Source organism: Maylandia zebra, linkage group LG12 (assembly GCF_041146795.1).
Source record: "Maylandia zebra isolate NMK-2024a linkage group LG12, Mzebra_GT3a, whole genome shotgun sequence".
NCBI lineage: Eukaryota > Metazoa > Chordata > Actinopteri > Cichliformes > Cichlidae > Maylandia > Maylandia zebra.
This window is the reverse complement of record NC_135178.1, coordinates 5,114,002-5,136,133: the sequence shown is the minus strand read 5'-3', so window position 1 is coordinate 5,136,133 and position 22,132 is coordinate 5,114,002.

Here is a 22,132-nt window from a genome sequence, read left to right as displayed (position 1 = left end):
AAGGTTCCAAGTAGAGCTTCAACATGCAACAAGCAGAAATTGGACAAAAGCATTTTTTGAGCATCCAATTTATTGAAAACAAACAGAAAAATAAACAGAAATCAAAGTTCCAAACATGAACTCAGTAATGAATAGCTTCACAGCTATTGCTGATCACTTCAAAAAATTTGTTGCGGCTCTGTTATAGCATCACACAAACATCTCACATAAGCTCTATCTCTACAGTTTTATGACGCACTCATAGCACACTATGCCCACATTTGTGGAGAGCAACCTTTGCATCATTTGTGGTAATGGGAAACAGTAAGGCATTTTGTACCAGGAGCTCGTTTTGCTTGTCGACCCCTAACAGTCAGCAGATAACATGTTAATCAGGTTATGTTATGACAATCCCTGCAGCACATCCATTTAAATGTCTTGGAGACGTGAGCGGGGGGGCCAACTTCACTCACTCTTCAAATCCAACAAAAGTGGTATCAAACGTTTGTGCTGCGTTTGTGCTGCAAAAATTTTCGTTTGTGCTGCTATCATTTTAAAGATATTAATAAAAATTTCTAGAGGTCATCAGAGGTCAACCAGCCCCCTCATATTAATGGAATCAAACAAAATTGGTGTCAATCAGTTGTGCTATGTTTGTGCTGGTTTGTGCTGCTAAAGTTGTCGTTTGTGCTGCTTCTGTTTTCAAAGACATTAATGAAAATGTAAAGGTCAAATGTACTGTTTATAAGATTGGGGAAAACTGCAGTCAGCTGAGACTGAAGAAGTCACTTGGATGAGTGACGAAACGTTTCTCCCACTGAAAGTGTCCGGATGAACAGAATCAACCTTTTGGAATTTACTTACCCGGATGATTAAGCACGCATCAAGACGTTGTTTTATTAATATTTTTAAAATGATAGCGGCACAAACAACAATTTTAGGAGCACAAACCAGCACAAACATAGCACAACTGATTGACACCAATTTTGTTTGATTCCATTAATATGAGGGGGCTGGTTGACCTCTGATGACCTCTAGAAATTTTTATTAATATCTTTAAAATGATAGCAGCACAAACGAAAATTTTTGCAGCACAAACGTTTGATACCACTTTTGTTGGATTTGAAGAAGGTGGGGGGGCCAACTTCACTCACATTTTGGAGACCGTTGATCAAACGTAAATATGTCCAGTCACTTTTGATTCAACCTGCTTAGCTTGATCTCACATTTGCCGTTTCCTCTATCTCTATCCCCTGTGTGTGTCTGTTTGTGTGCTTGTGTGTTTGTGAGTGTGTGTGTGTGTGCGTGCGATGATCTCACATTTGTCATTTCTTCTTTCTCTCTCCCCTTGTCTTGTGTGTGTGAGTGAGAGAGAGATTATCATCTAACATTTGCCATTTCCTCTAGCTCTTTCCCCTGTGTGTGGGTGCATGTGTAAAGGTAAGAAGCTTAGTAATGAAGTAAATGAATTCATTGACGGGTGAACAAACAAGGACAACACGGTGGCACAGTGGTTAATATAGTTGCCCGCACAGCAAGAAGGTCCTGAGTTCAACTCCACTATCAGGCTGAGGTCTTTCTGTATGGATTTCTCATGTTCTCAAAGTGTTTGTGGGGGTTCACTCCACGTGCTCCGGCCTCTTTCCAAAATCCAAGTTTGTGGAGAAACTCTGAAATGCTCTTAAGTGTCTAGGGTTGTCTGTATCTGTGTTAGCCCTGTAACAGACTGGTGACCTGTCGAGGGTGCACCCTGCTTCTCGCCCTAAGATAGCTGGGATAGGCTCGAGCTGCCCTGTGACACTGGAAAAGAAACACAGCAGAGAATGGATGGGTGGCTGATCTAACGTAAACATTTCCAGTCACTTTCAGTTCAAGCTGCTTAGCATGATCTCACATTTGCCAATTTCTCTATCTCTTCCCCCTCTGTTGTGTGTGTGTGAGATATTCTCACTTTTGCCATTTCTTCTGTCCCTTTCAACTGATTTGTGAGTGTGAGTGTGTGTGTGTGTGTGTGTGTGTGTGTGTGTGTGTGTGTGTGTGTGTGTGTGTGTGTGTGTGTGTGTGTGTGTGTGTGTGTCCCACATATTGCATACTCTGCTTTTGTCCTCAAATCAGGTAGGAAGTGTCTGTGTGGTTGAGCTGGTCTGGTCTGTCTAGACTTTCACTAGATAGATCAGGCTGCACCCACCTGTGAAACAGGTGGAGGGTCACCAGGACATGCAGAACTCGCTGACAGACTCCTGGCCACCTCTTGCCTCCTTAGTAGAAAGGGGCCACTCCCAGAGGCAGAGGGCTGTGAGGCACCGCCCGCCGGGCCCTCTCCTTTGGGAAAACCCTCAACACTGGGCCGAACCTTGGAGTTCTGTATGTCCATTCAGGCACACTCCATGCTTGATCTGTGGGCAATTCCTCTCAGAAGTGGAGGTCACGGTGGAGGCGTCGGAGGGCGGAAGGCGTTCCCTCAGTGGCTCTCCTCTTCTGAGATTGTGTAAAAACAAAAGTCAATGTAGTGTAAGCAGCTTGAAAGAAAGTAACTGAACTTTTTTAAATTTCTGGGAGACGGTTGCTCACACGCGGGCGGCACAGTGGTTAGCACCGTTACCGCACAGGAAGAAGGTCTTGAGTTCAGCTCTACCGTCGCTCTGTGTGGAGTTTGCATGTTCTTCCTGTGTTTGCGTGGGTTCTTTCCTTGTACTCCGGCTTCCTGCTTCCTGCCACAGTCCAACGACCTGCAGTTAGTGGCAATAGGTAATCGAAGAGTGTAAATTGGCGATAGGTGCGAATGGTTTTCTGCGTCTATGTGTTAGCCCTGTAACAGACTGGTGACCTGTCGAGGGTGCACCCTGCTTCTCGCCCTAAGATAGCTGGGATAGGCTCGAGCTGCCCTGTGACACTGGAAAAGAAACACAGCAGAGAATGGATGGGTGGCTGATCAAACGTAAACATTTCCAGTCACTTTCAGTTCAAGCTGCTTAGCATGATCTCACATTTGCCAATTTCTCTATCTCTTCCCCCTCTGTTGTGTGTGTGTGAGATATTCTCACTTTTGCCATTTCTTCTGTCCCTTTCAACTGATTTGTGAGTGTGTGTGTGTGTGTGTGTGTGTGTGTGTGTGTGTGTGTGTGTGTGTGTGTGTGTGTGTGTGTGTGTCCCACATATTGCATACTCTGCTTTTGTCCTCAAATCAGGTAGGAAGTGTCTGTGTGGTTGAGCTGGTCTGGTCTGTCTAGACTTTCACTAGATAGATCAGACTGCACCCACCTGTGACACAGGTGGAGGGTCACCAGGACATGCAGAACTTGCTGACACACTCCTGGCCACCTCTTGCCTCCTTAGTAGAAAGGGGCCACTCCCAGAGGCAGAGGGCTGTGAGGCACCGCCCGCCGGGCCCTCTCCTTTGGGAAAACCCTCAACACTGGGCCGAACCTTGGAGTTCTGTATGTCCATTCAGGCACACTCCATGCTTGATCTGTGGGCAATTCCTCTAAGAAGTGGAGGTCACGGTGGAGGCGTCGGAGGGCGGAAGGCGTTCCCTCAGTGGCTCTCCTCTTCTGAGATTGTGTAAAAACAAAAGTCAATGTAGTGTAAGCAGCTTGAAAGAAAGTAACTGAACTTTTTTAAATTTCTGGGAGACGGTTGCTCACACGCGGGCGGCACAGTGGTTAGCACCGTTACCGCACAGGAAGAAGGTCTTGAGTTCAGCTCTACCGTCGCTCTGTGTGGAGTTGGCATGTTCTTCCTGTTTTTGCGTGGGTTCTTTCCTTGTACTCCGGCTTCCTGCTTCCTGCCACAGTCCAACGACCTGCAGTTAGTGGCAATAGGTAATCGAAGAGTGTAAATTGGCGATAGGTGCGAATGGTTTTCTGCGTCTATGTGTTAGCCCTGTAACAGACTGGTGACCTGTCGAGGGTGCACCCTGCTTCTCGCCCTAAGATAGCTGGGATAGGCTCGAGCTGCCCTGTGACACTGGAAAAGAAACACAGCAGAGAATGGATGGGTGGCTGAATTTCCAGTCACTTTCAGTTCAAGCTGCTTAGCATGATCTCACATTTGCCAATTTCTCTATCTCTTCCCCCTCTGTTGTGTGTGTGTGAGATATTCTCACTTTTGCCATTTCTTCTGTCCCTTTCAACTGATTTGTGAGTGTGTGTGTGTGTGTGTGTGTGTGTGTGTGTGTGTGTGTGTGTGTGTGTGTGTGTGTGTGTGTGTGTGTGTTTGTCCCACATATTGCATACTCTGCTTTTGTCCTCAAATCAGGTAGGAAGTGTCTGTGTGGTTGAGCTGGTCTGGTCTGTCTAGACTTTCACTAGATAGATCAGGCTGCACCCACCTGTGAAACAGGTGGAGGGTCACCAGGACATGCAGAACTCGCTGACAGACTCCTGGCCACCTCTTGCCTCCTTAGTAGAAAGGGGCCACTCCCAGAGGCAGAGGGCTGTGAGGCACCGCCCGCCGGGCCCTCTCCTTTGGGAAAACCCTCAACACTGGGCTGAACCTTGGAGTTCTATATGTCCATTCAGGCACACTCCATGCTTGATCTGTGGGCAATTCCTCTCAGAAGTGGAGGTCACGGTGGAGGCGTCGGAGGGCGGAAGGCGTTCCCTCAGTGGCTCTCCTCTTCTGAGATTGTGTAAAAACAAAAGTCAATGTAGTGTAAGCAGCTTGAAAGAAAGTAACTGAACTTTTTTAAATTTCTGGGAGACGGTTGCTCACACGCGGGCGGCACAGTGGTTAGCACCGTTACCGCACAGGAAGAAGGTCTTGAGTTCAGCTCTACCGTCGCTCTGTGTGGAGTTTGCATGTTCTTCCTGTGTTTGCGTGGGTTCTTTCCTTGTACTCCGGCTTCCTGCTTCCTGCCACAGTCCAACGACCTGCAGTTAGTGGCAATAGGTAATCGAAGAGTGTAAATTGGCGATAGGTGCGAATGGTTTTCTGCGTCTATGTGTTAGCCCTGTAACAGACTGGTGACCTGTCGAGGGTGCACCCTGCTTCTCGCCCTAAGATAGCTGGGATAGGCTCGAGCTGCCCTGTGACACTGGAAAAGAAACACAGCAGAGAATGGATGGGTGGCTGATCTAACGTAAACATTTCCAGTAACTTTCAGTTCAAGCTGCTTAGCATGATCTCACATTTGCCAATTTCTCTATCTCTTCCCCCTCTGTTGTGTGTGTGTGAGATATTCTCACTTTTGCCATTTCTTCTGTCCCTTTCAACTGATTTGTGAGTGTGTGTGTGTGTGTGTGTGTGTGTGTGTGTGTGTGTGTGTGTGTGTGTGTGTGTTTGTCCCACATATTGCATACTCTGCTTTTGTCCTCAAATCAGGTAGGAAGTGTCTGTGTGGTTGAGCTGGTCTGGTCTGTCTAGACTTTCACTAGATAGATCAGGCTGCACCCACCTGTGAAACAGGTGGAGGGTCACCAGGACATGCAGAACTCGCTGACAGACTCCTGGCCACCTCTTGCCTCCTTAGTAGAAAGGGGCCACTCCCAGAGGCAGAGGGCTGTGAGGCACCGCCCGCCGGGCCCTCTCCTTTGGGAAAACCCTCAACACTGGGCCGAACCTTGGAGTTCTGTATGTCCATTCAGGCACACTCCATGCTTGATCTGTGGGCAATTCCTCTCAGAAGTGGAGGTCACGGTGGAGGCGTCGGAGGGCGGAAGGCGTTCCCTCAGTGGCTCTCCTCTTCTGAGATTGTGTAAAAACAAAAGTCAATGTAGTGTAAGCAGCTTGAAAGAAAGTAACTGAACTTTTTTAAATTTCTGGGAGACGGTTGCTCACACGCGGGCGGCACAGTGGTTAGCACCGTTACCGCACAGGAAGAAGGTCTTGAGTTCAGCTCTACCGTCGCTCTGTGTGGAGTTTGCATGTTCTTCCTGTGTTTGCGTGGGTTCTTTCCTTGTACTCCGGCTTCCTGCTTCCTGCCACAGTCCAACGACCTGCAGTTAGTGGCAATAGGTAATCGAAGAGTGTAAATTGGCGATAGGTGCGAATGGTTTTCTGCGTCTATGTGTTAGCCCTGTAACAGACTGGTGACCTGTCGAGGGTGCACCCTGCTTCTCGCCCTAAGATAGCTGGGATAGGCTCGAGCTGCCCTGTGACACTGGAAAAGAAACACAGCAGAGAATGGATGGGTGGCTGATCTAACGTAAACATTTCCAGTAACTTTCAGTTCAAGCTGCTTAGCATGATCTCACATTTGCCAATTTCTCTATCTCTTCCCCCTCTGTTGTGTGTGTGTGAGATATTCTCACTTTTGCCATTTCTTCTGTCCCTTTCAACTGATCTGTGTGTGTGTGTGTGTGTGTGTGTGTGTGTGTGTGTGTCCCACATATTGCATACTCTGCTTTTGTCCTCAAATCAGGTAGGAAGTGTCTGTGTGGTTGAGCTGGTCTGGTCTGTCTAGACTTTCACTAGATAGATCAGGCTGCACCCACCTGTGAAACAGGTGGAGGGTCACCAGGACATGCAGAACTCGCTGACAGACTCCTGGCCACCTCTTGCCTCCTTAGTAGAAAGGGGCCACTCCCAGAGGCAGAGGGCTGTGAGGCACCGCCCGCCGGGCCCTCTCCTTTGGGAAAACCCTCAACACTGGGCCGAACCTTGGAGTTCTGTATGTCCATTCAGGCACACTCCATGCTTGATCTGTGGGCAATTCCTCTCAGAAGTGGAGGTCACGGTGGAGGCGTCGGAGGGCGGAAGGCGTTCCCTCAGTGGCTCTCCTCTTCTGAGATTGTGTAAAAACAAAAGTCAATGTAGTGTAAGCAGCTTGAAAGAAAGTAACTGAACTTTTTTAAATTTCTGGGAGACGGTTGCTCACACGCGGGCGGCACAGTGGTTAGCACCGTTACCGCACAGGAAGAAGGTCTTGAGTTCAGCTCTACTGTCGCTCTGTGTGGAGTTGGCATGTTCTTCCTGTTTTTGCGTGGGTTCTTTCCTTGTACTCCGGCTTCCTGCCACAGTCCAACGACCTGCAGTTAGTGGCAATAGGTAATCGAAGAGTGTAAATTGGCGATAGGTGCGAATGGTTTTCTGCGTCTATGTGTTAGCCCTGTAACAGACTGGTGACCTGTCGAGGGTGCACCCTGCTTCTCGCCCTAAGATAGCTGGGATAGGCTCGAGCTGCCCTGTGACACTGGAAAAGAAACACAGCAGAGAATGGATGGGTGGCTGATCAAACGTAAACATTTCCAGTAACTTTCAGTTCAAGCTGCTTAGCATGATCTCACATTTGCCAATTTCTCTATCTCTTCCCCCTCTGTTGTGTGTGTGTGAGATATTCTCACTTTTGCCATTTCTTCTGTCCCTTTCAACTGATCTGTGAGTGTGTGTGTGTGTGTGTGTGTGTGTGTGTGTGTGTGTGTGTGTGTGTGTGTGTGTGTGTGTGTGTGTGTGTGTGTATGTGTGTGTGTGTGTGTGTGTGTGTGTGTGTGTGTTTGTCCCACATATTGCATACTCTGCTTTTGTCCTCAAATCAGGTAGGAAGTGTCTGTGTGGTTGAGCTGGTCTGGTCTGTCTAGACTTTCACTAGATAGATCAGGCTGCACCCACCTGTGAAACAGGTGGAGGGTCACCAGGACATGCAGAACTCGCTGACAGACTCCTGGCCACCTCTTGCCTCCTTAGTAGAAAGGGGCCACTCCCAGAGGCAGAGGGCTGTGAGGCACCGCCCGCCGGGCCCTCTCCTTTGGGAAAACCCTCAACACTGGGCCGAACCTTGGAGTTCTGTATGTCCATTCAGGCACACTCCATGCTTGATCTGTGGGCAATTCCTCTCAGAAGTGGAGGTCACGGTGGAGGCGTCGGAGGGCGGAAGGCGTTCCCTCAGTGGCTCTCCTCTTCTGAGATTGTGTAAAAACAAAAGTTAATGTAGTGTAAGCAGCTTGAAAGAAAGTAACTGAACTTTTTTAAATTTCTGGGAGACGGTTGCTCACACGCGGGCGGCACAGTGGTTAGCACCGTTACCGCACAGGAAGAAGGTCTTGAGTTCAGCTCTACCGTCGCTCTGTGTGGAGTTTGCATGTTCTTCCTGTTTTTGCGTGGGTTCTTTCCTTGTACTCCGGCTTCCTGCCACAGTCCAACGACCTGCAGTTAGTGGCAATAGGTAATCGAAGAGTGTAAATTGGTGATAGGTGCGAATGGTTTTCTGTTTCTATGTGTTAGCCCTGTAACAGACTGGTGACCTGTCGAGGGTGCACCCTGCTTCTCGCCCTAAGATAGCTGGGATAGGCTCGAGCTGCCCTGTGACACTGGAAAAGAAACACAGCAGAGAATGGATGGGTGGCTGATCTAACGTAAACATTTCCAGTCACTTTCAGTTCAAGCTGCTTAGCATGATCTCACATTTGCCAATTTCTCTATCTCTTCCCCCTCTGTTGTGTGTGTGTGAGATATTCTCACTTTTGCCATTTCTTCTGTCCCTTTCAACTGATCTGTGAGTGTGTGTGTGTGTGTGTGTGTGTGTGTGTGTGTGTGTGTGTGTGTGTGTGTGTGTGTGTGTGTGTGTGTGTGTGTGTGTCCCACATATTGCATACTCTGCTTTTGTCCTCAAATCAGGTAGGAAGTGTCTGTGTGGTTGAGCTGGTCTGGTCTGTCTAGACTTTCACTAGATAGATCAGGCTGCACCCACCTGTGAAACAGGTGGAGGGTCACCAGGACATGCAGAACTTGCTGACACACTCCTGGCCACCTCTTGCCTCCTTAGTAGAAAGGGGCCACTCCCAGAGGCAGAGGGCTGTGAGGCACCGCCCGCCGGGCCCTCTCCTTTGGGAAAACCCTCAACACTGGGCCGAACCTTGGAGTTCTGTATGTCCATTCAGGCACACTCCATGCTTGATCTGTGGGCAATTCCTCTAAGAAGTGGAGGTCACGGTGGAGGCGTCGGAGGGCGGAAGGCGTTCCCTCAGTGGCTCTCCTCTTCTGAGATTGTGTAAAAACAAAAGTCAATGTAGTGTAAGCAGCTTGAAAGAAAGTAACTGAACTTTTTTAAATTTCTGGGAGACGGTTGCTCACACGCGGGCGGCACAGTGGTTAGCACCGTTACCGCACAGGAAGAAGGTCTTGAGTTCAGCTCTACCGTCGCTCTGTGTGGAGTTGGCATGTTCTTCCTGTTTTTGCGTGGGTTCTTTCCTTGTACTCCGGCTTCCTGCTTCCTGCCACAGTCCAACGACCTGCAGTTAGTGGCAATAGGTAATCGAAGAGTGTAAATTGGCGATAGGTGCGAATGGTTTTCTGCGTCTATGTGTTAGCCCTGTAACAGACTGGTGACCTGTCGAGGGTGCACCCTGCTTCTCGCCCTAAGATAGCTGGGATAGGCTCGAGCTGCCCTGTGACACTGGAAAAGAAACACAGCAGAGAATGGATGGGTGGCTGATCTAACGTAAACATTTCCAGTCACTTTCAGTTCAAGCTGCTTAGCATGATCTCACATTTGCCAATTTCTCTATCTCTTCCCCCTCTGTTGTGTGTGTGTGAGATATTCTCACTTTTGCCATTTCTTCTGTCCCTTTCAACTGATTTGTGAGTGTGTGTGTGTGTGTGTGTGTGTGTGTGTGTGTGTGTGTGTGTGTGTGTGTGCGTGTGTGTGTGTGTGTTTGTCCCACATATTGCATACTCTGCTTTTGTCCTCAAATCAGGTAGGAAGTGTCTGTGTGGTTGAGCTGGTCTGGTCTGTCTAGACTTTCACTAGATAGATCAGGCTGCACCCACCTGTGAAACAGGTGGAGGGTCACCAGGACATGCAGAACTCGCTGACAGACTCCTGGCCACCTCTTGCCTCCTTAGTAGAAAGGGGCCACTCCCAGAGGCAGAGGGCTGTGAGGCACCGCCCGCCGGGCCCTCTCCTTTGGGAAAACCCTCAACACTGGGCCGAACCTTGGAGTTCTGTATGTCCATTCAGGCACACTCCATGCTTGATCTGTGGGCAATTCCTCTCAGAAGTGGAGGTCACGGTGGAGGCGTCGGAGGGCGGAAGGCGTTCCCTCAGTGGCTCTCCTCTTCTGAGATTGTGTAAAAACAAAAGTCAATGTAGTGTAAGCAGCTTGAAAGAAAGTAACTGAACTTTTTTAAATTTCTGGGAGACGGTTGCTCACACGCGGGCGGCACAGTGGTTAGCACCGTTACCGCACAGGAAGAAGGTCTTGAGTTCAGCTCTACCGTCGCTCTGTGTGGAGTTGGCATGTTCTTCCTGTTTTTGCGTGGGTTCTTTCCTAGTACTTCGGCTTCCTGCCACAGTCCAACGACCTGCAGTTAGTGGCAATAGGTAATCGAAGAGTGTAAATTGGCGATAGGTGCGAATGGTTTTCTGCGTCTATGTGTTAGCCCTGTAACAGACTGGTGACCTGTCGAGGGTGCACCCTGCTTCTCGCCCTAAGATAGCTGGGATAGGCTCGAGCTGCCCTGTGACACTGGAAAAGAAACACAGCAGAGAATGGATGGGTGGCTGAATTTCCAGTCACTTTCAGTTCAAGCTGCTTAGCATGATCTCACATTTGCCAATTTCTCTATCTCTTCCCCCTCTGTTGTGTGTGTGTGAGATATTCTCACTTTTGCCATTTCTTCTGTCCCTTTCAACTGATTTGTGAGTGTGTGTGTGTGTGTGTGTGTGTGTGTGTGTGTGTGTGTGTGTGTGTGTGTGTGTGTTTGTCCCACATATTGCATACTCTGCTTTTGTCCTCAAATCAGGTAGGAAGTGTCTGTGTGGTTGAGCTGGTCTGGTCTGTCTAGACTTTCACTAGATAGATCAGGCTGCACCCACCTGTGAAACAGGTGGAGGGTCACCAGGACATGCAGAACTCGCTGACAGACTCCTGGCCACCTCTTGCCTCCTTAGTAGAAAGGGGCCACTCCCAGAGGCAGAGGGCTGTGAGGCACCGCCCGCCGGGCCCTCTCCTTTGGGAAAACCCTCAACACTGGGCTGAACCTTGGAGTTCTATATGTCCATTCAGGCACACTCCATGCTTGATCTGTGGGCAATTCCTCTCAGAAGTGGAGGTCACGGTGGAGGCGTCGGAGGGCGGAAGGCGTTCCCTCAGTGGCTCTCCTCTTCTGAGATTGTGTAAAAACAAAAGTCAATGTAGTGTAAGCAGCTTGAAAGAAAGTAACTGAACTTTTTTAAATTTCTGGGAGACGGTTGCTCACACGCGGGCGGCACAGTGGTTAGCACCGTTACCGCACAGGAAGAAGGTCTTGAGTTCAGCTCTACCGTCGCTCTGTGTGGAGTTTGCATGTTCTTCCTGTGTTTGCGTGGGTTCTTTCCTTGTACTCCGGCTTCCTGCTTCCTGCCACAGTCCAACGACCTGCAGTTAGTGGCAATAGGTAATCGAAGAGTGTAAATTGGCGATAGGTGCGAATGGTTTTCTGCGTCTATGTGTTAGCCCTGTAACAGACTGGTGACCTGTCGAGGGTGCACCCTGCTTCTCGCCCTAAGATAGCTGGGATAGGCTCGAGCTGCCCTGTGACACTGGAAAAGAAACACAGCAGAGAATGGATGGGTGGCTGATCTAACGTAAACATTTCCAGTCACTTTCAGTTCAAGCTGCTTAGCATGATCTCACATTTGCCAATTTCTCTATCTCTTCCCCCTCTGTTGTGTGTGTGTGAGATATTCTCACTTTTGCCATTTCTTCTGTCCCTTTCAACTGATCTGTGTGTGTGTGTGTGTGTGTGTGTGTGTGTGTGTGTGTGTGTGTGTCCCACATATTGCATACTCTGCTTTTGTCCTCAAATCAGGTAGGAAGTGTCTGTGTGGTTGAGCTGGTCTGGTCTGTCTAGACTTTCACTAGATAGATCAGGCTGCACCCACCTGTGAAACAGGTGGAGGGTCACCAGGACATGCAGAACTCGCTGACAGACTCCTGGCCACCTCTTGCCTCCTTAGTAGAAAGGGGCCACTCCCAGAGGCAGAGGGCTGTGAGGCACCGCCCGCCGGGCCCTCTCCTTTGGGAAAACCCTCAACACTGGGCCGAACCTTGGAGTTCTGTATGTCCATTCAGGCACACTCCATGCTTGATCTGTGGGCAATTCCTCTCAGAAGTGGAGGTCACGGTGGAGGCGTCGGAGGGCGGAAGGCGTTCCCTCAGTGGCTCTCCTCTTCTGAGATTGTGTAAAAACAAAAGTCAATGTAGTGTAAGCAGCTTGAAAGAAAGTAACTGAACTTTTTTAAATTTCTGGGAGACGGTTGCTCACACGCGGGCGGCACAGTGGTTAGCACCGTTACCGCACAGGAAGAAGGTCTTGAGTTCAGCTCTACTGTCGCTCTGTGTGGAGTTGGCATGTTCTTCCTGTTTTTGCGTGGGTTCTTTCCTTGTACTCCGGCTTCCTGCCACAGTCCAACGACCTGCAGTTAGTGGCAATAGGTAATCGAAGAGTGTAAATTGGCGATAGGTGCGAATGGTTTTCTGCGTCTATGTGTTAGCCCTGTAACAGACTGGTGACCTGTCGAGGGTGCACCCTGCTTCTCGCCCTAAGATAGCTGGGATAGGCTCGAGCTGCCCTGTGACACTGGAAAAGAAACACAGCAGAGAATGGATGGGTGGCTGATCTAACGTAAACATTTCCAGTAACTTTCAGTTCAAGCTGCTTAGCATGATCTCACATTTGCCAATTTCTCTATCTCTTCCCCCTCTGTTGTGTGTGTGTGAGATATTCTCACTTTTGCCATTTCTTCTGTCCCTTTCAACTGATCTGTGAGTGTGTGTGTGTGTGTGTGTGTGTGTGTGTGTGTGTGTGTGTGTGTGTGTGTGCGTGTGTGTGTGTGTGTGTGTCCCACATATTGCATACTCTGCTTTTGTCCTCAAATCAGGTAGGAAGTGTCTGTGTGGTTGAGCTGGTCTGGTCTGTCTAGACTTTCACTAGATAGATCAGGCTGCACCCACCTGTGAAACAGGTGGAGGGTCACCAGGACATGCAGAACTTGCTGACAGACTCCTGGCCACCTCTTGCCACCTTAGTAGAAAGGGGCCACTCCCAGAGGCAGAGGGCTGTGAGGCACCGCCCGCCGGGCCCTCTCCTTTGGGAAAACCCTCAACACTGGGCCGAACCTTGGAGTTCTGTATGTCCATTCAGGCACACTCCATGCTTGATCTGTGGGCAATTCCTCTCAGAAGTGGAGGTCACGGTGGAGGCGTCGGAGGGCGGAAGGCGTTCCCTCAGTGGCTCTCCTCTTCTGAGATTGTGTAAAAACAAAAGTCAATGTAGTGTAAGCAGCTTGAAAGAAAGTAACTGAACTTTTTTAAATTTCTGGGAGACGGTTGCTCACACGCGGGCGGCACAGTGGTTAGCACCGTTACCGCACAGGAAGAAGGTCTTGAGTTCAGCTCTACCGTCGCTCTGTGTGGAGTTGGCATGTTCTTCCTGTTTTTGCGTGGGTTCTTTCCTAGTACTTCGGCTTCCTGCCACAGTCCAACGACCTGCAGTTAGTGGCAATAGGTAATCGAAGAGTGTAAATTGGCGATAGGTGCGAATGGTTTTCTGCGTCTATGTGTTAGCCCTGTAACAGACTGGTGACCTGTCGAGGGTGCACCCTGCTTCTCGCCCTAAGATAGCTGGGATAGGCTCGAGCTGCCCTGTGACACTGGAAAAGAAACACAGCAGAGAATGGATGGGTGGCTGAATTTCCAGTCACTTTCAGTTCAAGCTGCTTAGCATGATCTCACATTTGCCAATTTCTCTATCTCTTCCCCCTCTGTTGTGTGTGTGTGAGATATTCTCACTTTTGCCATTTCTTCTGTCCCTTTCAACTGATTTGTGAGTGTGTGTGTGTGTGTGTGTGTGTGTGTGTGTGTGTGTGTGTGTTTGTCCCACATATTGCATACTCTGCTTTTGTCCTCAAATCAGGTAGGAAGTGTCTGTGTGGTTGAGCTGGTCTGGTCTGTCTAGACTTTCACTAGATAGATCAGGCTGCACCCACCTGTGAAACAGGTGGAGGGTCACCAGGACATGCAGAACTCGCTGACAGACTCCTGGCCACCTCTTGCCTCCTTAGTAGAAAGGGGCCACTCCCAGAGGCAGAGGGCTGTGAGGCACCGCCCGCCGGGCCCTCTCCTTTGGGAAAACCCTCAACACTGGGCTGAACCTTGGAGTTCTATATGTCCATTCAGGCACACTCCATGCTTGATCTGTGGGCAATTCCTCTCAGAAGTGGAGGTCACGGTGGAGGCGTCGGAGGGCGGAAGGCGTTCCCTCAGTGGCTCTCCTCTTCTGAGATTGTGTAAAAACAAAAGTCAATGTAGTGTAAGCAGCTTGAAAGAAAGTAACTGAACTTTTTTAAATTTCTGGGAGACGGTTGCTCACACGCGGGCGGCACAGTGGTTAGCACCGTTACCGCACAGGAAGAAGGTCTTGAGTTCAGCTCTACCGTCGCTCTGTGTGGAGTTTGCATGTTCTTCCTGTGTTTGCGTGGGTTCTTTCCTTGTACTCCGGCTTCCTGCTTCCTGCCACAGTCCAACGACCTGCAGTTAGTGGCAATAGGTAATCGAAGAGTGTAAATTGGCGATAGGTGCGAATGGTTTTCTGCGTCTATGTGTTAGCCCTGTAACAGACTGGTGACCTGTCGAGGGTGCACCCTGCTTCTCGCCCTAAGATAGCTGGGATAGGCTCGAGCTGCCCTGTGACACTGGAAAAGAAACACAGCAGAGAATGGATGGGTGGCTGATCTAACGTAAACATTTCCAGTCACTTTCAGTTCAAGCTGCTTAGCATGATCTCACATTTGCCAATTTCTCTATCTCTTCCCCCTCTGTTGTGTGTGTGTGAGATATTCTCACTTTTGCCATTTCTTCTGTCCCTTTCAACTGATCTGTGTGTGTGTGTGTGTGTGTGTGTGTGTGTGTGTGTGTGTGTGTGTGTGTCCCACATATTGCATACTCTGCTTTTGTCCTCAAATCAGGTAGGAAGTGTCTGTGTGGTTGAGCTGGTCTGGTCTGTCTAGACTTTCACTAGATAGATCAGGCTGCACCCACCTGTGAAACAGGTGGAGGGTCACCAGGACATGCAGAACTCGCTGACAGACTCCTGGCCACCTCTTGCCTCCTTAGTAGAAAGGGGCCACTCCCAGAGGCAGAGGGCTGTGAGGCACCGCCCGCCGGGCCCTCTCCTTTGGGAAAACCCTCAACACTGGGCCGAACCTTGGAGTTCTGTATGTCCATTCAGGTACACTCCATGCTTGATCTGTGGGCAATTCCTCTCAGAAGTGGAGGTCACGGTGGAGGCGTCGGAGGGCGGAAGGCGTTCCCTCAGTGGCTCTCCTCTTCTGAGATTGTGTAAAAACAAAAGTCAATGTAGTGTAAGCAGCTTGAAAGAAAGTAACTGAACTTTTTTAAATTTCTGGGAGACGGTTGCTCACACGCGGGCGGCACAGTGGTTAGCACCGTTACCGCACAGGAAGAAGGTCTTGAGTTCAGCTCTACTGTCGCTCTGTGTGGAGTTTGCATGTTCTTCCTGTGTTTGCGTGGGTTCTTTCCTTGTACTCCGGCTTCCTGCCACAGTCCAACGACCTGCAGTTAGTGGCAATAGGTAATCGAAGAGTGTAAATTGGCGATAGGTGCGAATGGTTTTCTGCGTCTATGTGTTAGCCCTGTAACAGACTGGTGACCTGTCGAGGGTGCACCCTGCTTCTCGCCCTAAGATAGCTGGGATAGGCTCGAGCTGCCCTGTGACACTGGAAAAGAAACACAGCAGAGAATGGATGGGTGGCTGATCTAACGTAAACATTTCCAGTAACTTTCAGTTCAAGCTGCTTAGCATGATCTCACATTTGCCAATTTCTCTATCTCTTCCCCCTCTGTTGTGTGTGTGTGAGATATTCTCACTTTTGCCATTTCTTCTGTCCCTTTCAACTGATCTGTGAGTGTGTGTGTGTGTGTGTGTGTGTGTGTGTGTGTGTGTGTGTGTGTGTGTGTGTGTGTGTGTATGTGTGTGTGTGTGTGTGTGTGTGTGTGTGTTTGTCCCACATATTGCATACTCTGCTTTTGTCCTCAAATCAGGTAGGAAGTGTCTGTGTGGTTGAGCTGGTCTGGTCTGTCTAGACTTTCACTAGATAGATCAGGCTGCACCCACCTGTGAAACAGGTGGAGGGTCACCAGGACATGCAGAACTCGCTGACAGACTCCTGGCCACCTCTTGCCTCCTTAGTAGAAAGGGGCCACTCCCAGAGGCAGAGGGCTGTGAGGCACCGCCCGCCGGGCCCTCTCCTTTGGGAAAACCCTCAACACTGGGCCGAACCTTGGAGTTCTGTATGTCCATTCAGGCACACTCCATGCTTGATCTGTGGGCAATTCCTCTCAGAAGTGGAGGTCACGGTGGAGGCGTCGGAGGGCGGAAGGCGTTCCCTCAGTGGCTCTCCTCTTCTGAGATTGTGTAAAAACAAAAGTCAATGTAGTGTAAGCAGCTTGAAAGAAAGTAACTGAACTTTTTTAAATTTCTGGGAGACGGTTGCTCACACGCGGGCGGCACAGTGGTTAGCACCGTTACCGCACAGGAAGAAGGTCTTGAGTTCAGCTCTACCGTCGCTCTGTGTGGAGTTTGCATGTTCTTCCTGTTTTTGCGTGGGTTCTTTCCTTGTACTCCGGCTTCCTGCCACAGTCCAACGACCTGCAGTTAGTGGCAATAGGTAATCGAAGAGTGTAAATTGGTGATAGGTGCGAATGGTTTTCTGCGTCTATGTGTTAGCCCTGTAACAGACTGGTGACCTGTCGAGGGTGCACCCTGCTTCTCGCCCTAAGATAGCTGGCATAGGCTCGAGCTGCCCTGTGACACTGGAAAAGAAACACAGCAGAGAATGGATGGGTGGCTGATCTAACGTAAACATTTCCAGTCACTTTCAGTTCAAGCTGCTTAGCATGATCTCACATTTGCCAATTTCTCTATCTCTTCCCCCTCTGTTGTGTGTGTGTGAGATATTCTCACTTTTGCCATTTCTTCTGTCCCTTTCAACTGATCTGTGAGTGTGTGTGTGTGTGTGTGTGTGTGTGTGTGTGTGTGTGTGTGTGTGTGTGTGTGTGTGTGTGTGTGTGTGTGTGTGTCCCACATATTGCATACTCTGCTTTTGTCCTCAAATCAGGTAGGAAGTGTCTGTGTGGTTGAGCTGGTCTGGTCTGTCTAGACTTTCACTAGATAGATCAGGCTGCACCCACCTGTGAAACAGGTGGAGGGTCACCAGGACATGCAGAACTTGCTGACACACTCCTGGCCACCTCTTGCCTCCTTAGTAGAAAGGGGCCACTCCCAGAGGCAGAGGGCTGTGAGGCACCGCCCGCCGGGCCCTCTCCTTTGGGAAAACCCTCAACACTGGGCTGAACCTTGGAGTTCTGTATGTCCATTCAGGCACACTCCATGCTTGATCTGTGGGCAATTCCTCTCAGAAGTGGAGGTCACGGTGGAGGCGTCGGAGGGCGGAAGGCGTTCCCTCAGTGGCTCTCCTCTTCTGAGATTGTGTAAAAACAAAAGTCAATGTAGTGTAAGCAGCTTGAAAGAAAGTAACTGAACTTTTTTAAATTTCTGGGAGACGGTTGCTCACACGCGGGCGGCACAGTGGTTAGCACCGTTACCGCACAGGAAGAAGGTCTTGAGTTCAGCTCTACCGTCGCTCTGTGTGGAGTTGGCATGTTCTTCCTGTTTTTGCGTGGGTTCTTTCCTTGTACTCCGGCTTCCTGCTTCCTGCCACAGTCCAACGACCTGCAGTTAGTGGCAATAGGTAATCGAAGAGTGTAAATTGGCGATAGGTGCGAATGGTTTTCTGCGTCTATGTGTTAGCCCTGTAACAGACTGGTGACCTGTCGAGGGTGCACCCTGCTTCTCGCCCTAAGATAGCTGGGATAGGCTCGAGCTGCCCTGTGACACTGGAAAAGAAACACAGCAGAGAATGGATGGGTGGCTGATCAAACGTAAACATTTCCAGTCACTTTCAGTTCAAGCTGCTTAGCATGATCTCACATTTGCCAATTTCTCTATCTCTTCCCCCTCTGTTGTGTGTGTGTGAGATATTCTCACTTTATCCATTTCTTCTGTCCCTTTCAACTGATCTGTGTGTGTGTGTGTGTGTGTGTGTGTGTGTGTGTGTGTGTGTGTGTGTGTGTGTGTGTGTGTGTGTGTGTGAGTGTGTGTGTGTGTGTGTGTGTGTGTGTGTTTGTCCCACATATTGCATACTCTGCTTTTGTCCTCAAATCAGGTAGGAAGTGTCTGTGTGGTTGAGCTGGTCTGGTCTGTCTAGACTTTCACTAGATAGATCAGGCTGCACCCACCTGTGAAACAGGTGGAGGGTCACCAGGACATGCAGAACTCGCTGACAGACTCCTGGCCACCTCTTGCCTCCTTAGTAGAAAGGGGCCACTCCCAGAGGCAGAGGGCTGTGAGGCACCGCCCGCCGGGCCCTCTCCTTTGGGAAAACCCTCAACACTGGGCCGAACCTTGGAGTTCTGTATGTCCATTCAGGCACACTCCATGCTTGATCTGTGGGCAATTCCTCTCAGAAGTGGAGGTCACGGTGGAGGCGTCGGAGGGCGGAAGGCGTTCCCTCAGTGGCTCTCCTCTTCTGAGATTCTGTAGAAACAAAAGTCAATGTATTGTAAGGAGCTTGAAAGAAAGTAACTGAACTTTTTTAAATTTCTGGGAGACGGTTGCTCACACGCGGGCGGCACAGTGGTTAGCACCGTTACCGCACAGGAAGAAGGTCTTGAGTTCAGCTCTACCGTCGCTCTGTGTGGAGTTGGCATGTTCTTCCTGTTTTTGCGTGGGTTCTTTCCTTGTACTTCGGCTTCCTGCCACAGTCCAACGACCTGCAGTTAGTGGCAATAGGTAATCGAAGAGTGTAAATTGGCGATAGGTGCGAATGGTTTTCTGCGTCTATGTGTTAGCCCTGTAACAGACTGGTGACCTGTCGAGGGTGCACCCTGCTTCTCGCCCTAAGATAGCTGGGATAGGCTCGAGCTGCCCTGTGACACTGGAAAAGAAACACAGCAGAGAATGGATGGGTGGCTGATCTAACGTAAACATTTCCAGTAACTTTCAGTTCAAGCTGCTTAGCATGATCTCACATTTGCCAATTTCTCTATCTCTTCCCCCTCTGTTGTGTGTGTGTGAGATATTCTCACTTTTGCCATTTCTTCTGTCCCTTTCAACTGATCTGTGTGTGTGTGTGTGTGTGTGTGTGTGTGTGTGTGTGTGTGTGTGTGTGTCCCACATATTGCATACTCTGCTTTTGTCCTCAAATCAGGTAGGAAGTGTCTGTGTGGTTGAGCTGGTCTGGTCTGTCTAGACTTTCACTAGATAGATCAGGCTGCACCCACCTGTGAAACAGGTGGAGGGTCACCAGGACATGCAGAACTCGCTGACAGACTCCTGGCCACCTCTTGCCTCCTTAGTAGAAAGGGGCCACTCCCAGAGGCAGAGGGCTGTGAGGCACCGCCCGCCGGGCCCTCTCCTTTGGGAAAACCCTCAACACTGGGCCGAACCTTGGAGTTCTGTATGTCCATTCAGGCACACTCCATGCTTGATCTGTGGGCAATTCCTCTCAGAAGTGGAGGTCACGGTGGAGGCGTCGGAGGGCGGAAGGCGTTCCCTCAGTGGCTCTCCTCTTCTGAGATTCTGTAAAAACAAAAGTCAATGTAGTGTAAGCAGCTTGAAAGAAAGTAACTGAACTTTTTTAAATTTCTGGGAGACGGTTGCTCACACGCGGGCGGCACAGTGGTTAGCACCGTTACCACACAGGAAGAAGGTCTTGAGTTCAGCTCTACTGTCGCTCTGTGTGGAGTTGGCATGTTCTTCCTGTTTTTGCGTGGGTTCTTTCCTTGTACTCCGGCTTCCTGCCACAGTCCAACGACCTGCAGTTAGTGGCAATAGGTAATCGAAGAGTGTAAATTGGCGATAGGTGCGAATGGTTTTCTGCGTCTATGTGTTAGCCCTGTAACAGACTGGTGACCTGTCGAGGGTGCACCCTGCTTCTCGCCCTAAGATAGCTGGGATAGGCTCGAGCTGCCCTGTGACACTGGAAAAGAAACACAGCAGAGAATGGATGGGTGGCTGATCTAACGTAAACATTTCCAGTCACTTTCAGTTCAAGCTGCTTAGCATGATCTCACATTTGCCAATTTCTCTATCTCTTCCCCCTCTGTTGTGTGTGTGTGAGATATTCTCACTTTATCCATTTCTTCTGTCCCTTTCAACTGATCTGTGAGTGTGTGTGTGTGTGTGTGTGTGTGTGTGTGTGTGTGTGTGTGTGTGTGTGTGTGTTTGTCCCACATATTGCATACTCTGCTTTTGTCCTCAAATCAGGTAGGAAGTGTCTGTGTGGTTGAGCTGGTCTGGTCTGTCTAGACTTTCACTAGATAGATCAGGCTGCACCCACCTGTGAAACAGGTGGAGGGTCACCAGGACATGCAGAACTCGCTGACAGACTCCTGGCCACCTCTTGCCTCCTTAGTAGAAAGGGGCCACTCCCAGAGGCAGAGGGCTGTGAGGCACCGCCCGCCGGGCCCTCTCCTTTGGGAAAACCCTCAACACTGGGCCGAACCTTGGAGTTCTGTATGTCCATTCAGGCACACTCCATGCTTGATCTGTGGGCAATTCCTCTCAGAAGTGGAGGTCACGGTGGAGGCGTTGGAGGGCGGAAGGCGTTCCCTCAGTGGCTCTCCTCTTCTGAGATTGTGTAAAAACAAAAGTCAATGTAGTGTAAGCAGCTTGAAAGAAAGTAACTGAACTTGTTTAAATTTCTGGGAGACGGTTGCTCACACGCGGGCGGCACAGTGGTTAGCACCGTTACCGCACAGGAAGAAGGTCTTGAGTTCAGCTCTACCGTCGCTCTGTGTGGAGTTTGCATGTTCTTCCTGTGTTTGCGTGGGTTCTTTCCTTGTACTCCGGCTTCCTGCCACAGTCCAACGACCTGCAGTTAGTGGCAATAGGTAATCGAAGAGTGTAAATTGGCGATAGGTGCGAATGGTTTTCTGCGTCTATGTGTTAGCCCTGTAACAGACTGGTGACCTGTCGAGGGTGCACCCTGCTTCTCGCCCTAAGATAGCTGGGATAGGCTCGAGCTGCCCTGTGACACTGGAAAAGAAACACAGCAGAGAATGGATGGGTGGCTGATCAAACGTAAACATTTCCAGTCACTTTCAGTTCAAGCTGCTTAGCATGATCTCACATTTGCCAATTTCTCTATCTCTTCCCCCTCTGTTGTGTGTGTGTGAGATATTCTCACTTTTGCCATTTCTTCTGTCCCTTTCAACTGATCTGTGAGTGTGTGTGTGTGTGTGTGTGTGTGTATGTGTGTGTGTGTGTGTGTGTGTGTTTGTCCCACATATTGCATACTCTGCTTTTGTCCTCAAATCATGTAGGAAGTGTCTGTGTGGTTGAGCTGGTCTGGTCTTTCTAGACTTTCACTAGATAGATCAGGCTGCACCCACCTGTGAAACAGGTGGAGGGTCACCAGGACATGCAGAACTTGCTGACAGACTCCTGGCCACCTCTTGCCTCCTTAGTAGAAAGGGGCCACTCCCAGAGGCAGAGGGCTGTGAGGCACCGCCCGCCGGGCCCTCTCCTTTGGGAAAACCCTCAACACTGGGCCGAACCTTGGAGTTCTGCATGTCCATTCAGGCACACTCCATGCTTGATCTGTGGGCAATTCCTCTCAGAAGTGGAGGTCACGGTGGAGGCGTCGGAGGGCGGAAGGCGTTCCCTCAGTGGCTCTCCTCTTCTGAGATTGTGTAAAAACAAAAGTCAATGTAGTGTAAGCAGCTTGAAAGAAAGTAACTGAACTTTTTTAAATTTCTGGGAGACGGTTGCTCACACGCGGGCGGCACAGTGGTTAGCACCGTTACCGCACAGGAAGAAGGTCTTGAGTTCAGCTCTACCGTCGCTCTGTGTGGAGTTTGCATGTTCTTCCTGCTTTTGCGTGGGTTCTTTCCTTGTACTCCGGCTTCCTGCCACAGTCCAACGACCTGCAGTTAGTGGCAATAGGTAATCGAAGAGTGTAAATTGGCGATAGGTGCGAATGGTTTTCTGCGTCTATGTGTTAGCCCTGTAACAGACTGGTGACCTGTCGAGGGTGCACCCTGCTTCTCGCCCTAAGATAGCTGGGATAGGCTCGAGCTGCCCTGTGACACTGGAAAAGAAACACAGCAGAGAATGGATGGGTGGCTGATCTAACGTAAACATTTCCAGTCAC